Genomic DNA, 15,436 nt, shown 5'->3' on the forward strand with positions numbered 1-15,436 from the left:
GGCTGAAATGTTGGACAGCTCCCACCTTCTGGTGCAAACTCCTGGGGTATTTTGGAAGCATTTAAGTCAGTGCTGTTACATCTTTGTAAAAGAACTCTAGTCCCTCCTCACAAGAGGATGGATCACTATATCTGTTATGTGACCTTGGCTTCCCAGCCTAATACAAACTTTTAGATTCAACCAGTGGTCACAACCAAGCTGGGCCTATCTTTAGTAGAATAAGCAAGAATTAAAACTATTTCCTGAACCCAGAAAGAAGCATCAGTGTTGGTAAGGCTGAGAATGGCACACAGAGTTCCTCAGCTGGCTTCAACCTGGAAGACCCACAAAGCAGCAAGTCACATCCACACACCAAGATCCCAGCCAGCACTGGCAATGGCTCCGCACAGCAGGAATGTCTCCTAGTCAGACTAGATGCATGAGGTTTTGTTGATGAACCTGTCTCCCTCTCCCTCACACATGACTCCTAACTCTTACAATACATCAGCAAGCTACACGAAGTCAGGCAGGCCCCACACTTCCTTCGGATCTCCCTGGCACTCTCCCACTAGACAAAGAACTCTTGTTCCTGGAAACAACTTGTATCTTGGAGAGGGACTTAGGCTGTGACCAGAGAAACTGGTCTAATCTGCTGGGAAGCCGAGCTAATGTGACAACGCACAGCCTATAGTGACTCATGCAGATGGCTTAAGAAGGGTCAAGAGAGGAGTCCAGCAAGTCAGTTTCTAACTCTGCAGCCCGCCAGGTCTTCCACTGCATGTGCACATTATCTCCAGAGAACAGCAATGGGGGTGGTGCAGTCCTCGGGGCTGCTTTGAGGTCAGGCCCACTAGAGAAAATGGAACAAGGTAAAAAGGCCGTGAAGGTACAATGTGTGCAGGAGATTAAGCGGAAGCCTTTACTGGGGCTTTGCTGGGGAGAAATGACACGGTATGCAGACTCAGCCTCCACAGGGAAGCGGAGGGCGTCCAGTCCTCTTCCCACTTTTGCCCACACAGTGTCTTAACGAGGCTGTCGATGAGTAATAATCAGTTTCTATTCAGTTCCCATTTATGAGACTTATGTAACATTTTCTAGATTATGGCAGAATATATTAAAACCTAACCATGAATTCAAGGATAGGAAAAGCGTCTTTTCATTTTAATACATCGCCAGCGCAGATCTGTAATGTTTACTGAGTGACCCGACTTTCTCTCCCCTTACACATTTCCCAACTCTTACAAAAAGTCAGTATTTACAAAAATTACTTGAGAACATTTCTTAATGAGACCAAGTGTTAAGATTACTTTTTTAACTACTTTAAAAATAATCTCATTTTAGGGGATGAATGAGGTTGTTTCATGGATAAGGGTGTCTGCCTGAGTTTGATCCCCAGAACCACCCTAATCGGAAAGAGATAACCAACTCCCGAGTTGTTCTCTGATCTCTACACATGCACCATGGCACAGTGACCTTATCCTAAAATAAGTACAAACAATACGCTTAAGAATTATGTGTATGGCCGGGCAGTGGTGGCGCACGCCTTCAATCCCAGCACTTGGGAGGCAGAGGCAGGCGGATTTCTGAGTTCGAGGCCAGCCTGGTCTACAGAGTGAGTTCCAGGACAGCCAGGGCTACACAGAGAAACCCTGTCTCGAAAAGGAAAACAGAAAAAAAGCAAAAAAAAAAAAGAATTGTGTATGTATGTGTGTCTGTGCATGTGAACACGAGTACCCTTGGAGCCCAAGGCAGTGGATCCCCTGACCTTGAGTTACAGGCCATGTGAGCTACCTGACGGGCACTGAGTGTCAGAACTGGATCCTCTGCAAGAGCAGAATGTGCTCTGGCTCTAAAGTTACTTTAAAAAAAAATAGCACAGGGGATCAAAACTGAGGCCTTGAGGGTCCTAGGCGAGTACTGAGTACTCTAGCATAAGCTACAGCCTCAGTTTTACCTCACGTGTGTCAGATGGTTTAGCAATAAGTTTTTGGTGTAAATGCTCAATATGAGCTTTTACCATTTGTTGTTCTTTCCTAGTTATAGCCATCGCCATAGCTTCTAATTTCTCCAGATCATGAAATTGGAAAATTTTAGATACACCCAATTTCTTCTAGAAAGTTGGCACAAAGTCTGTGTCTGACTCTGGTAGTGACGGGCAGGAACCCAGCTCTCATATGTACGGCTGAGGGGTCAAAGTACAGAACCTCTCTTGGCAGCAGGACAGTGCTTTCAAATGGCACACGGGCAGTGGCCACCTGTCTATAACTGTCTGCATTTAGAGTCCGAGCAGCTGACCTGTGAATTCGAGATGCCTACAAGGTAGCAGGGCCTTCCAGAGAGACCTCTGAAGCCATTTCATGACGCAGGATTCGGACAGACAGACAGACAAAGGGGATACTAAGGACACTACTGAAAATGAGCCCATTTCTTTATGTACTGTAAAGAAACAGCGTGTTTTATCCTATCTTGAAAGAGTAGCAGCTTCTCTGACAGACACGGGCTGTAAAACTGAGAAGCCATGCCTGTAAATGAGTGGCGGTGACCCATGAACCACCTTCAAGTCCTCTCCTTTTCCCCACCACTGTCAAACTCTTTTTATTTTCTTCTGCTGAGTGGTAATTGTGGTCCACAAACTACTTCCTTCTTGCTAGTGTCCTACAAGAGCTAAGACACCGCTGGCCATCAGCTATTCATTGCACAAGCCCACACCCCTCTTCAGGATTACCATCTGAGACTCCCAGGATTTGTTTTAGATTCACCCTCTTTCCTTTCCTCTCTCTCTTCAGAAGACACCCACAGTGGTTTCACACTCACACCTCTCTAGCCTCAGCCTTCTTAACGCTGGTGTCACAGGCGTTCAACACCAGGCTCATTTTTTATATCATTAAAACTCAATAAACATGTACTCCACATCCACTAGTGTCAGGAACAGTGCTGAACACTGGTGACAGGCAGATGCACAGACAGGACTCTGTCATTACAAAGCTCATCACTGAGCAGTGGAAAGTGGCAAACACAAAGAAGACACACTATACAAGGACTCTAAAGGCAACGGTAAGTGCACAAGCAATTACTCTCTTATTACTCTGTTGTTTAAGTGTGAAAACTACATAAATAAACACAAATAACACAGATGTGTAAAGTAAACTTCTGTGAGTAGGTATACGTTTTCTTCAAACTTTTATGTAAGTTAAACTATATATGCACAAATTTTATCAATGTTTAGAGAAAAGAGAGTCAGAATATATTCTGTGACTTTTCCCCTCTAAAGATACCATGGTCATGTTTCTATGTAGATACAGAGAACCATCCCACTCTGCTGGTTGCTGGCTTTCTTTCATTTCTGAGAGTAATTTCAGCTTGAAAATCTGGGGGGAAAGGTGATGTGTGATGGTGCCTTGAAGGAAGAGCTGGGGTCATTCAGCAGTGAGCCACCGATTCACGTGTGACGGACAACATACTTGCACACAGTGGACTGGGTGGGAATGGAGATTACTGCGGTCGGTAGAGGTGTGCATGCAGGAGAAGTGTGTAAATGCATGTTGGCAAGATAAAGATGCTCCTCAAATTTTGGGGTGCATCAGAATCATCTCAGGAATGTGCTCTGTCCCTCTAGCACCAAAATTCTGATTCAGACCCCAAGGCTTTGCTGTAGCCACTCCCCTAGGCTGTCCCTTCTCCAGTGACCATGTGTATTCTGTCCTTCAGTAGACAAGCACAGGGTCCCCAGAGCTCCCACGGAAGCAGAGGACAGCCTGCCATCCTACAGTTGTGGTCTGTGTAAGCTCTGCAGTCATCCAGCACCTCATCCTACAGCCAGCTCTTCTCTTTGAAGTTTTATATCATCTTCACCTGAAAAGTTCAGTCTTCTCAGCACTGTCTGATGGTCAGGCAGTGGGAATATGCAGTGACCTCATTTTCTGTTTTTACAGAAGGATATGTAGAGGCACAAGGAGCGGACTCTACCAGCATGGTGTGCCAACAACACTGAAACTGAGAACATCCACAAGCCTCTCTGTCATTCATTTTCCATTATGGTCCTTTCCCTTGAGTCACACAGATGAAGAATTGCTTTCATTATTAAGGAGAGCAGGCAGAACTTTCTGTACAGTGCCCAGCCCAGCAGAAAACCCCATTTCTCTCTTGGAGGGGCTTCCCAAGGCTCTGAAGACTAGAGAATGTTTCCTGATGTCCAATAAACCATAGTCTTCATAGCCTTTTCTTCTTAGGGGGTAAAGAAAAACTCAAGAAAAACATATGTGGTGGTTTGAATAAAAATGGCCCCCATTAGCCCATAGGGAATGGCGCCGTTAAGAGGTGTGGCCTTGTTGGAAGAAGTGTCTCACTGGGGGTGGGCTTTGAGGTTTGAGAAGCTCAAGCCAGGCCCAGCATCTCACTCTCCTCCTGCTGCCTGTGGATTCAGATTCAGAACTCTCAGCTCTTCTCCAGCACCATGTCCCCCTACACTCCACCATGCTTTCTGTTATGATAATAAACCGTAAGCCAGCCCCAATTATATGTTTTCCTTTGTAAGAGTTGCTGTGGTCATGGTATCTCTTCACAGCACTAGAACCCTAAGGCATCATCCCACCATGAAAGGTAAGCCAGTGACATCTCAAAACTTGACTTCTATATTAATTTGGAACACAAAAAAGCTAGAATTGTAGTCTATTTATGGAAGAGTTTCATGGCAATGCGTGATAAAGTCAGGACTTCCCTGCAGATAATGCTGAGTCAGTACATAGCTCTCTCCTGGGTCAAAGGGACACAAAAGAACAGAATCCTTTTCTGCTAAGGACTGGCAGGATCCCTTCTGGCTTTGGATGAAGTTCTCCAAGCCAAGTCTGACCTCAAGACAGAAACCTCCTCTTCTTGTTGCTTGTCAGTGACACAGTGCTGCACACTGCAGTCCCCCATCTCCAGAAGCTTCAGTATTTCCTCTTGGGTTCCAGAGTGTTGTGATGAGATAAACACAGTGTAAAGAACAAAAAAAAAAATTTTAAAGTGCTGCCTTCTTATATAGATGATTAAAAAAATGCCTTCCATGGGGGCAAGTACAAGTCCTGCTTAACTGATTGGTTTCTTCTGTCAACAGTTCTAAAGCAGATAAATGTATGCGGTGTTCTTTCTTGAATATGAGATTTATAAATTTTAAAAATTAGGAAGATAGTTATTACCTCACCCCGTCACAGAATGCCAAGATGGAGGAAATGGCCTTGAGTTTAAAGTCTATTAAGGAACACCTCTATCACCAAGTCAGGAGGCTGGTCCATGAGCAATGTTGGTGCCATGTTACTGTGGCACAGGCCAGTGGGGTAGGAGGTACACCTTGGGGGCTGGGAATCCTGATTGGCAGTGTTTGTCTAGCGTGCACTGAGCCCAGGCTTGGTTAGTGCTGCACACACAGTGTAGTGGTGTGTGCTATGATGCCAGCATTGGGGAGGCAGAAGCAGAAGGAGCAGCTATTCTCAGCTACACAGGAAGTTCTAGGCCAGCAGACTGTTGGGGGTGTATGTCAGGTGACAGTGCTGTCTGTGTAAAGATGGCTGCAGGATGGGTTCTTTTGGTATCTTTTAACCTTAAACCAGTGGTTTTCAACAGGGGTTAGCATATCAGATACCCTGCATATCAGATATTTGTATTATAACCCATAGCAATAGCAAAATTACAGTTCTGAAGTACAGTGAAAGTAATTTTGTTGGGGGGGTACCACAACATGAGGAACTGTATTAATGGTTACAGCATTAGGAAGGTTGAGAACCATTGCCTTAAACTTTGTGTTCTAAATTAGAACAAATAGCCGGGCAGTGGTGGCGCACGCCTTCAATCCCAGCACTTGGGAGGCAGAGGCAGGTGGATTTCTGAGTTCGAGGCCAGCCTGGTCTACAGAGTGAGTTCCAGGACAACCAGGGCTACACAGAGAAACCCTGCCTCGAAAAACCAAAAAAGAAAAAAAAATTAGAACAAATATTCAAAACACTCTTCTAAAAGTGAAATCAACCAGTCAGAATCTCAAACCTCCGTGTAATGAGAGAGGAGCAGGAGTAAACATAAGCCTACGGGCCAGCCATGGAGGCTCACACCTTTAATCCCAGCACTCAAAGGCAGAGGCAGGCAGGTGCAGTTCTGTGAGTTCCAAGTTAGGCAGGGTTATACAGTGAGACCTTTTGTAAGCAGGACAGTGACACAGCAGAGAGCCTGTGAACTGCCCAGAGAACTGGACAGAACCTCTTGTCCCCAGCATGCTTGGCATGGCTGCCTGCTGTCACCCTTGTCTAGGGCCTCATCCTAGAACTGAGTTTGGGAGCTTTGGAACCCCAACATTCCTGTCCTAATGAATTTTTCACTCACCTTTTTATGGGTTGTCAAATCTCTTTTTGAAATTCTCAACTTTATATTCAGCCATGAGAAACTTTTTCAAAATCAGCATGAGTGTTTTCTAGCAGATAAATTTAATGTCAAGAATTAATTCTCTTTCTTGGTCTCAATCTACTGCTTTGAAGTCAGTGTCCCTTTCATCTGTAAATGTGAAAATAAACATTAATAATGAATGCCTTCTTGTCCTCTCCAAGCAGGAAGTTTTATTTACTTCTGAGAAGAAAGCATTCTTTTTCAGAGCTGGAGAGACAGGCAGGAACAGAATGGGGACTCTGCTTCTGAATATCTTGATATATATATATGTGTGTGTGTATGTGTATGTGTGTGTATGTGTGTGTATGTGTGTGCGTGTGTGTGTGTATGTGTGTACGTGTGTGTATGTATGTGTGTGCGTGTGTGTGTATGTGTGTGTGTATGTGTGTGTACGTGTGTGTACGTGTGTGTATGTGTGTGTGTATGTGTGTGTGTATGTATGTGTGTGTGTGTATGTGTGTGTGATTTGTTTCTATCTTATGTGCATTGGTGTTTTGCCTGCATGTATGTCTGAGAGGGTATTAGATTGTGCAGTTACAGACAGCTGTGAGCTGCTATGTAGGTGTTGGGCATTGACCTCGGGTCCTCTGGAAGGGCTATCAGTGCTCTTAACCACTGAACCATCTCTCCAGTCTCTTTATATGTTTTCAAATGGCCTGAAACCCCAACTGCCTTCAACAGTAATATCACACAGTCGCTTGGTGCCAGGCTGTCTTCCCTCTAGGTGAAAGTGCTTAGCCTGGCGTTCCTCAGCCCTTCCTTCTACCTTCTGAGCACCACCTCCATGGCTTGCTCTATCTTTTGCAACAAGAACCTCAGCACCTGCCACAGAGCCTGCAACTCAGCATGAGAACCTGCCCATCATCTCTTCCCGCTCTGGTCCTCACACTATGTACACTTCTTGTGATGTATCTCTGCTGGCCAGGATCTTCCACACCAGCTTTTTAACTGGTGACTGCATAAACATCCTCTTCGGGCTAAGCCACAGGTCCCTTTCTGCTCCACTGTCACCTCAAACACTTGAAGGTGGCACATCACCTAAGGGAAGTCACACTCACGTGCTCTTCTATCCTTATTATCTTGTGTGTGTGTATCATTATTTTGTGTGTGTATCATTATTGTGTGTGTATCATTATTGTGTATTTTGTGTGTGTATCATTATTTCTGTGTGTGTATCATGCTCATGGGGGTCATACAACATTTTTTGGGAGTTAGTTCTCTCTTTCTACTTATAGAGCTTGGGAATTAAACTCATGTCATCTGGATGGAGTGCCTCTACCCAGTGAGCCACACAGCCAGCCCTGGATACTTTTAATCACTGCTCATCTGGACCTGTCTACATTTTTCTGCCTTCCTCAAGCTTTAAAGAATAGTTTCTGCCAAGAACACCCTGAGATGTGGTGACCAGACCCACCTTTCCTCCCACACCCTTCAGATTGTAGACTGTGTTAAGTCCCCCGAAGTATTCATGCCCTCATGCCAGGAACCTTTGACTCTGCCCCACTGAACTTTACAGTGTTGTGAAGTTGAGCACCTGGGGATAGATAAAGACTTCTGGATTATCTAGGTGGGTGGGGTCAAGGAAAGCTGGAGGGTCAGAGAGGACAGTGACAGATCAGAGTGACTCAGGTCCATGAGCTAAGGAGGGCAAGGTAACATATTTTCACCTATGACCTCCAAAAGACATGCTCTGCCAGCACATGAACTTTGACCCACTGAGTGTCCTATGACTACAACATGTAACTGTTCCAAGCTGGCTGGCTAAATCTACAATATTATTTCCTTACTATCGTGGAGACCAAAAGACCCAAGTTCAAGTGTTGGCCCTGCCAATTCCTCCCTCTGAAGACTCAGGGGATCTGCTCCTGGCTTCTCTTCTAGCTTCTGGGGTCTTTAGTCATCCCTTGACTTACAGTACACCACTCCAATCTCTGCCTCTGTGGCCCACAGTCTCCTCCTCTTTCATAAAACCCCTCTATTTCTCTACTCATCAGGATACACATACAGACAAGGCAGTGTGTGGCATGTGTGTGTGTGTGTGTGTGTGGTGTGTGTGTGTGTGTGTGTGTGTGTGTGTGTGTGTGTGTATCTGCCTGCCTGCCTGAACACAGAACCCAGGGTCATGCACAAGTTGGGCAAATGCTCTACCACTGGGCCACTGAGCTCCATTTCATTCCCAGCAAGGAGATTTGAGTGAATTTAGGACGCACCAAGGCAACTCTGCTTCAAGATCTTGTTTGCTGTTTGTTTTTGAGACAATGTCTCTCTATGTAGCTCTGGCTATCTTGGAACTTATTAGGTAGACTAGGATGGTCTTGAACCTACAGAGACCTGTCTATCTCTGTGGAGAAAGAACCCCTTCTGTGCTGTGTGGAAGGGTCATCTGCCAATAAAAAGCTGCTGGCCTAGTAGCTTAGGCAGGAAATAGGAGGGAGGGAGAGGAGACTCTGAGATCGAGTCAGGCATGGGAGAGATTTGCCCTGAAGCTGATGGAGAGGGTCTAATGAACATGAGAAAGTAACCGACCTCCTTAGAACGGACAGGACACAGAATAAACAGGATCATTCAGTCATGAGCAAGGAGGGGTGACAAGCCAAAGCTTAGGGCCTTAGGCCATTAGTCATAGATCATTTAGTCTCAGAGTCATTATTTTGGGGCACAAAGAGGCTGAGTAGAAAAGCTCACAGGTACAAATGACGTCCAATGTAGGCATGTAATCCAAACTTAGACAGAAATCCAAGCTTACAACAAAATACTCAAGTATTAGACAAAGTCTTGGGAGAAAAAGTTACACCTCTGCCTCTCAAGTGCTGGGTTTAAATGTGTGCATTGCCAGCTCTTTAACTACACCTTTTGTCTTAAAAAGTAATGTCCAAGCTGGGCGGTGGTGGCGCACGCCTTTAATCCCAGCACTCGGGAGGCAGAGGCAGGCGGATTTCTGAGTTCGAGGCCAGCCTGGTCTACAGAGTGAGTTCCAGGACAGCCAGGGCTACACAGAGAAACCCTGTCTCAAAAAAAAACGAAAAAAAAAAAAAGTAATCTCCATTGTTTCATCATATGAAGCAGTAGTCTCAAGTTCTGGGATTTAGGATGTTTTGGGAGGTATCATTCAGCCACGAACTCATTGACAGATCGTTTGACCTTCCATCTTCCAGAGCTCTAAGATGATACATGTGTTGTTCTAAGCAACTACATTTGTGAGAGACGCAGTTGAAAATCATTACACAAATCATATCACCTGTTACTTGGACCCACTAACACGAAGAGTCTCTCTGTTGTATGGCTTTGAAGAACTTGCTCTGGTTATGATGGTTGCCTCACTGACTGTGGCTGGCACTTGTTTGGTGTGGTGGCTCTCTAAAGCCTACTTCTGCCACGCTACCTCTACAGGAATAGCTTCATCTGCTCAGCCTGACTCTCTCAGGAGTCTCTCTGGACACGTGTGTGCATGTGGAGAGATGATGCACAGAAGAGATCTTGTGGAAATACTGTGGGCAAGGGTATCATGTAGTATCTCAGTGGCTTGAAGCTTGGCTGGGTGGGACCTAGCAGACTCTGACGATGGCCTTCTACAGAGGGGGAGAAAAGTGATTTGAGCAGCATGTGTCTCAACAGCCTTTCTTAAAGCAGAAGCACACAGAAGCAGCACCTGGCACATAGCAAGTGGTACCCAGGCTAAAAGAGACTGAATTCAGGACCCCATATGTCCCTGCTGCTTCTCTGCATCCTGACACCTACAGGTAAGGGTGTCATCCTATACCCATAGCTAAGGCAGAGCAACACTTTGATAGCACTTTGATAGTGCTTTAGCAAGCATGGTGGAAGCACCTCACAGAGTGTTAAACGTCAGCTTGACACAAGCAGAAGTCATCATCTGAGAGGAAGAGCCTCAGTTGAGACAATTCTTCTACCAGACTGGGCTGTAGGCAAGCCTGTAGTGCATTTTCTTTATTAGTGATTGATGGAGAAGGGCCCAGCCCATTGTGGGAGTTGCCATCCCTGGGCTGTTGGTCCTGGGTTCTGTAAGAAAGCAGGCTGAGCAAGCCATGAGGAGCAAGCCAGTAGGCAGCACCCCTCCATGGCCTCTGCACCAGCCCCTGCCCTCACTGCTTTTGATAACAACCTGTTTGTAATATGAATTGTGAGTAAGTGAACTCTTTCCTCCCCAGGCTGCTTTGGTCATGGTGTTTCATCACAGCAATAGAAACTCTGACTAGGACAGAGTAAGTTCAGAACAAAGTTCCTGACATTTTATTTCAGTCGGTTGGAAATAATGCACTTGGGGACAAACTGGCACCAGAGCTGTAGGAGCAACAGTCAGTGCTTCCCACAGGACTCCCACCCTGAGACTGGAACAGGACTGCTGGAAACCCTGGGGGCAGATGATTCTAATTTAGTTAGGGAATATGCAAGAAAATGCTTCCCATGTTCACCAAGGAAAATGGTGTGGATGCGAGAAGTCTTCTTTAGGAAAGACCTGGAGGTCCTCCTTCACCTGGAGGACCTTGCAGCTTACACAGTCACACACACACACACACACACACACACACACACACACACACACACGCATACCCCTGGACTGTGACTACCAGGACTTCTTGAAGAGACTGAACAGTTAAAGCTCACCTGAACTATGCCTTAGGATGACTTCTGAGTGGTATAATTAAAAAACGGTTTTATTTTATTTCCAAGTTTTTGACACGTGATCTATGTAAACCAGGCTGGCCTCAAACTCAGAATCCTCAAGCCTCAGCGCAAGTGTTGGGGTTACAGGTATTTATCAGTGTGCCTAACCTAAGTCATTTTACTTCTCTCATTTACCCTTTTTAACGCTCAATTTTTCTATAAAGTTAGGAAGATCTCAATTTGTTTGTTTTAATTTAAATATTTTTATTTTGTGTGTTTGAGTGATTGCCTGTGTGTGTGTGTGTGTGCAGTTTTAAAAACATATTAAAACTGGGCACAGTGGTGCACGCCTTTAATCCCAGCACTTGGGAGGTGGAGGGAGGTGGATCTCTGTGAGTTTGAGACCAGCCTGGTCTGTAGAATGAGTCCCAAGACAGCCAGGGATATATTGGAAGACTCTGTCTTGAAAAAAAAAACATTAAACAAACAAACAATCAATCAATCAATCAAAAAAATTAGTGTGTGTAGAAAAGGGAGCACTCAGCTGAACAGTGCTGGTGATTCCCTGGAGCCAAGAAGTTAAGAACTTCCACTTCAAACGGCTGTCACTCTTGGAAGTTTCTCTGAAAACACAATCACGGTCATGGTGCTTTTGAGAATTATCTTTTTCTCATTCAGCTCCTGAGGAGCTCGAAGCCCCCTGGATGCAGATGTTCTCAGGACAAAGGTAAAGCAACCGCACTCAAGTTCTCAAGAGAGTTCTCTGAGGAAAAGTTGCAGCTTTGGCAGATGACCAATGCCTCAGGCTATAAGACCCCCCAGGAGGAACAGCCTGAAGGGAAGGAAGTGCCTGGGGAAAATCTGGACCTGCTGTGCTCAGGTGTGTCCCAGCTTGCCTCCTGCCTCTGACAGCAGGCTGGGTGGACTTTCTAGTGTCGTTATTAAGGATGGAGAAGAGATACAGTTGATTTCCTGGTATTACTGTCCATTGTGCGCAGTGAGGGTTTCAGTTCACCGTCACCGTCACTGTCTGCCCAGTCTAGGAACACGTCATAGGACTAAGGACTGGCAACACAGCATACCTCTGAAAGCCAGAAGGCAAAGACATACGCATCTCAAACTATTCACCAGGGGCTGGGAGTCCTTGCTGTGCAAGTATAAGGATCTGAGTTTGAACTCCAGAACCACATAAAAACTGAGGGTGCCGTTTGTAGCCCCAGCGCTGTGGCAGACAAAAACAGGAGGGTCACTGGGGCTTGCCAACTGCCTGTTCTGGATCCAGGTTTAGTTAGAGACTCTGTTTCAAGGGAAGAGTGACAGAGGAGAAAACTGACATGTTCCTCTGGTCTCTGCATACATATTCAGATGTGTACACACACCACATACATGCATACATACAGACCATATGCCCATACATATACATAAACATATACATAGATACCCACTTGCACAAAATACAAGTTATCATCAGTTCTTATGTGGATGAGTAAGTCAGTCTTGGTCTTTGCCTCAAGGAACCTGTTATATATAAATCACACCCACAACTATAGATAATTATAAGCTGTTGCTATAGCACATTAACTATTACAAAGGACAAATACTGGGACAGAACATTTCTAAAGCAGAGGACTTTAATCTCCTCATAAAAATACATCTTATAATCTAGCACATATAGAAACATACAGAGATGTGTGTAATGACAAATGATTCATCCGAGCACCCTCATACTTATCATAAGCAATTGGCTGTTGGCATTTTCTGATCTGTTTCTTGGAGGAGGGGACAATAGGTGTCACATAGCCCAGGCTGGTCCCAGATTCACTACATAGTCAAGGCGACCTGACATTTCTGATCCTCCTGCCTCTCTATCCGTTTAGTACTGGATTCCACGCATGTATGACCCGTGCAGCGTATGTGGTGCTGGGATGAAATGCAAGGCCTTGTGCATTTTAAGTGAGCGTTCCATCAGCTGGGTTCTATCTTCAGTCCCCGTTTCGTTCATTTTTCAAGCCCATGGCTACAATGCAATGAGCTGCTCTTAGCTTGTTAATGACTGTGATCTACAACCTGGAGAAGCCTGTTGTGGAGGCTTGCTATAGTTTGGATCTGGTATGTGGCCCCACATCCCACGTATTAAAGGTTTAGCTGTTAAACTACAGTGCTATTGCAAGGTGGGGGAACCCTTAGGCAGTAGGGTCTACTGGGGCATATTCTCTCTCTCCTCCCTTCCCTCTCTCCTTTTCTCTGTTCCTCCCTCCCCCATACCCCTTTCTTCCTCTTTCTCACTCCCTCTTCTCCCTGTCTCTCTCACTCTTTCTCTCCACCCTTCCTCTTCCCCTCCCTCTCTCTCTTCTTCCTGGTCACCACAAGACGAACAGTTCTGATTTACCACATAACCTCTGGCCTCTACCATGATATTCTTCTTGCCGCAGGCCCAGAGCAATGGAGACAGTTGACAATAAGGGTGGAACCCCCAAAACCACAAGCCAACACACATCTTTTCTCTTGACTCGGTGATTCACACAGGTAACCTGTCACTGTGTCAGAAGGCTACCACAGGAGCCCTAAGCTAAAGTGCATAAGGGGTGGAAGCCACACAGTGTTTTGCTGTGAGAACGGTAGTTAGGCCAAGACAGACAAGGTTAAGGAGAAGCAGCTTAAAGCAGCCAGGGAAGGATGCTACAGAGAGAGAGAGAGCAGCACACTCGGAATACCCTCATGTTACAGGAAGAGGAACTGAGATCAAAGACACATGATCTTCTCAAAGCCCCATAACTCTAAGCCCAAAACTCCTAGCTCCAGGTTCGAGGTTTTCTACTGAACTGCAGCCCATTAGCTGTCATCTTTCCCTTGATTTTACCCAAGCATGAGCCAAGCACTAATGATTCTCTCCCAGGCAGGGAAGGAAAGGGGGAGAAGATGGGCATCAGGGTATTTACAAAGAGCACATTTGATTCTAGCAAAACAATGCACCTCGCTCTACCCCACCTGGCTTGAGGCCTGTAGGGCTGTTTGTTCCTTCCTGTGGGGACTGGCTGGGAGCCAGGCTCCTGCTTGGGCCCTGGCTTTCAGGGAAGGGATCAACACAGAGTGCAGACAACGGTTGCCCAGGAGGAGGTGCAGCCCTGCTTTTTCAGCTCCTATACCCATGCTCAAACCTGACCTCCCTCAGGTTTCCACCTTGTGTGTCGAGGGCCATCAGCCCTGTGACTGCTCTGCAGCATTAGCTGGGCCAATGCCTTCTGTTGTCCAGCGCAACAGGAATTTGAGTCTAGCAAGTGAAAGGGCACAGACAAGGGTGTCAGTCAGGGTCAGGGTCAAAGTAGGTGATCTAGGAGGACATTAGGAGAATATCAGGACATCGGGCTCAGTGGATACTTGAAAACAGGTTAAGAAAAAAGGACAGCCACAGACAGCTGTCAAGTTTACACACTGCACACTGCACAATGTACCAGGTTCAGGGCAGGAGCGAGGGTGGAAATCCACTCACAAAACTGCACTCGGATCTAGCTAGGGGTGCATCTGTCTTGAGGACACAGAGATGGTCTTCCTTCACTGACAAAGGGCCAAATAGGAATGGCTTGGAAGGGTATGTGGGCAGAGGACGAGAAAACAACCCATACCACTGCTCATCTAAGATACAGCTCTGGAGTCTGAGGGAGTCAGTGCCTCAAGCTTAAATGCTGTTGCAGGCAGATAAGGGCTAGTGGCTGGGTGCCTGGGTGGTGGTGACAAGCTGGGACCACAGAGCAACCACTGACAAGCAGAGGCTCCTCCCAGTTCCAACAGCTTAAGAGAGCCAGACTCTGAGATCTCCTTCTGTTTCTAGGCCTCCCTCCCTCATCAGTGTCCAAGCCAGTGAGCTTCACACGAAGCTCTCCTCTGGAGTCCTTAGCTATTAAAGATGTGGCTGGTTATGTATGTCCACTCACAACAATTCCAAAGACTAAACAAATGTAAATAAAGGTAGCCACGGCCCGGGTTTACAATCCAGTGAAGATGCCTCTGTCTCTAACGCCCTTGTGGCTCATCCCCCATCCCAAACCCATCTTCTGTTCTCACTGGGGCCTAAATTACTCTGCTCCCTCACTCTGGTGAGCAGCCAGCTCTGCTTAAACCTGGATCCCTTCCTTTCACCTCTGGTCTCATAGCCATTCTAAATTCTGCCTCCTCAGAAACCCTGCCTTGAAAATGTCACACCACCCCAACCCTGGTGCCCCTTCCCCCTGCTGTGTCTCTGGGCCAGCATGGAGACCTGGCCCATTATGAATTCATGCGCCCAAATGGGCCCTTGCCCCTAAACAATAAAACTTTTATTCATCTCCAAATGCCCAGGCTAAATCCTCACTGTTGTTAATTCAAGCCTTCGAGCCTTCATCTCCCCCACATCCCCCTCATCCCTCCTCAGCAGGCAGCCTTG

General features: G+C 46.2%; 1 protein-coding gene across 3 annotated transcripts in view; it reads right to left on the minus strand.

Moving 5' to 3' along the window:
• Mapre3 (microtubule associated protein RP/EB family member 3) overlaps window positions 1-15,436 on the minus strand; it is a 50,081-nt gene that overhangs the window by 24,258 nt on the left and 10,387 nt on the right. The window contains exon 1 of one of the 3 annotated variants that reach the window (XM_028782927.1): window positions 6,331-6,348. The exons of the other annotated variants lie outside the window; for them this stretch is intronic. The gene's annotated coding sequence lies outside the window, so the exon portion shown is untranslated. Of the gene's footprint in view, window positions 1-6,330; window positions 6,349-15,436 lie in introns of those variants that run through there. 3 annotated transcript variants of the gene reach the window in all.

The sequence above is a fragment of the Grammomys surdaster genome, unplaced genomic scaffold (assembly GCF_004785775.1).
Source record: "Grammomys surdaster isolate TR1022 unplaced genomic scaffold, NIH_TR_1.0 946, whole genome shotgun sequence".
Classification (NCBI taxonomy): Eukaryota; Metazoa; Chordata; class Mammalia; order Rodentia; family Muridae; genus Grammomys; species Grammomys surdaster.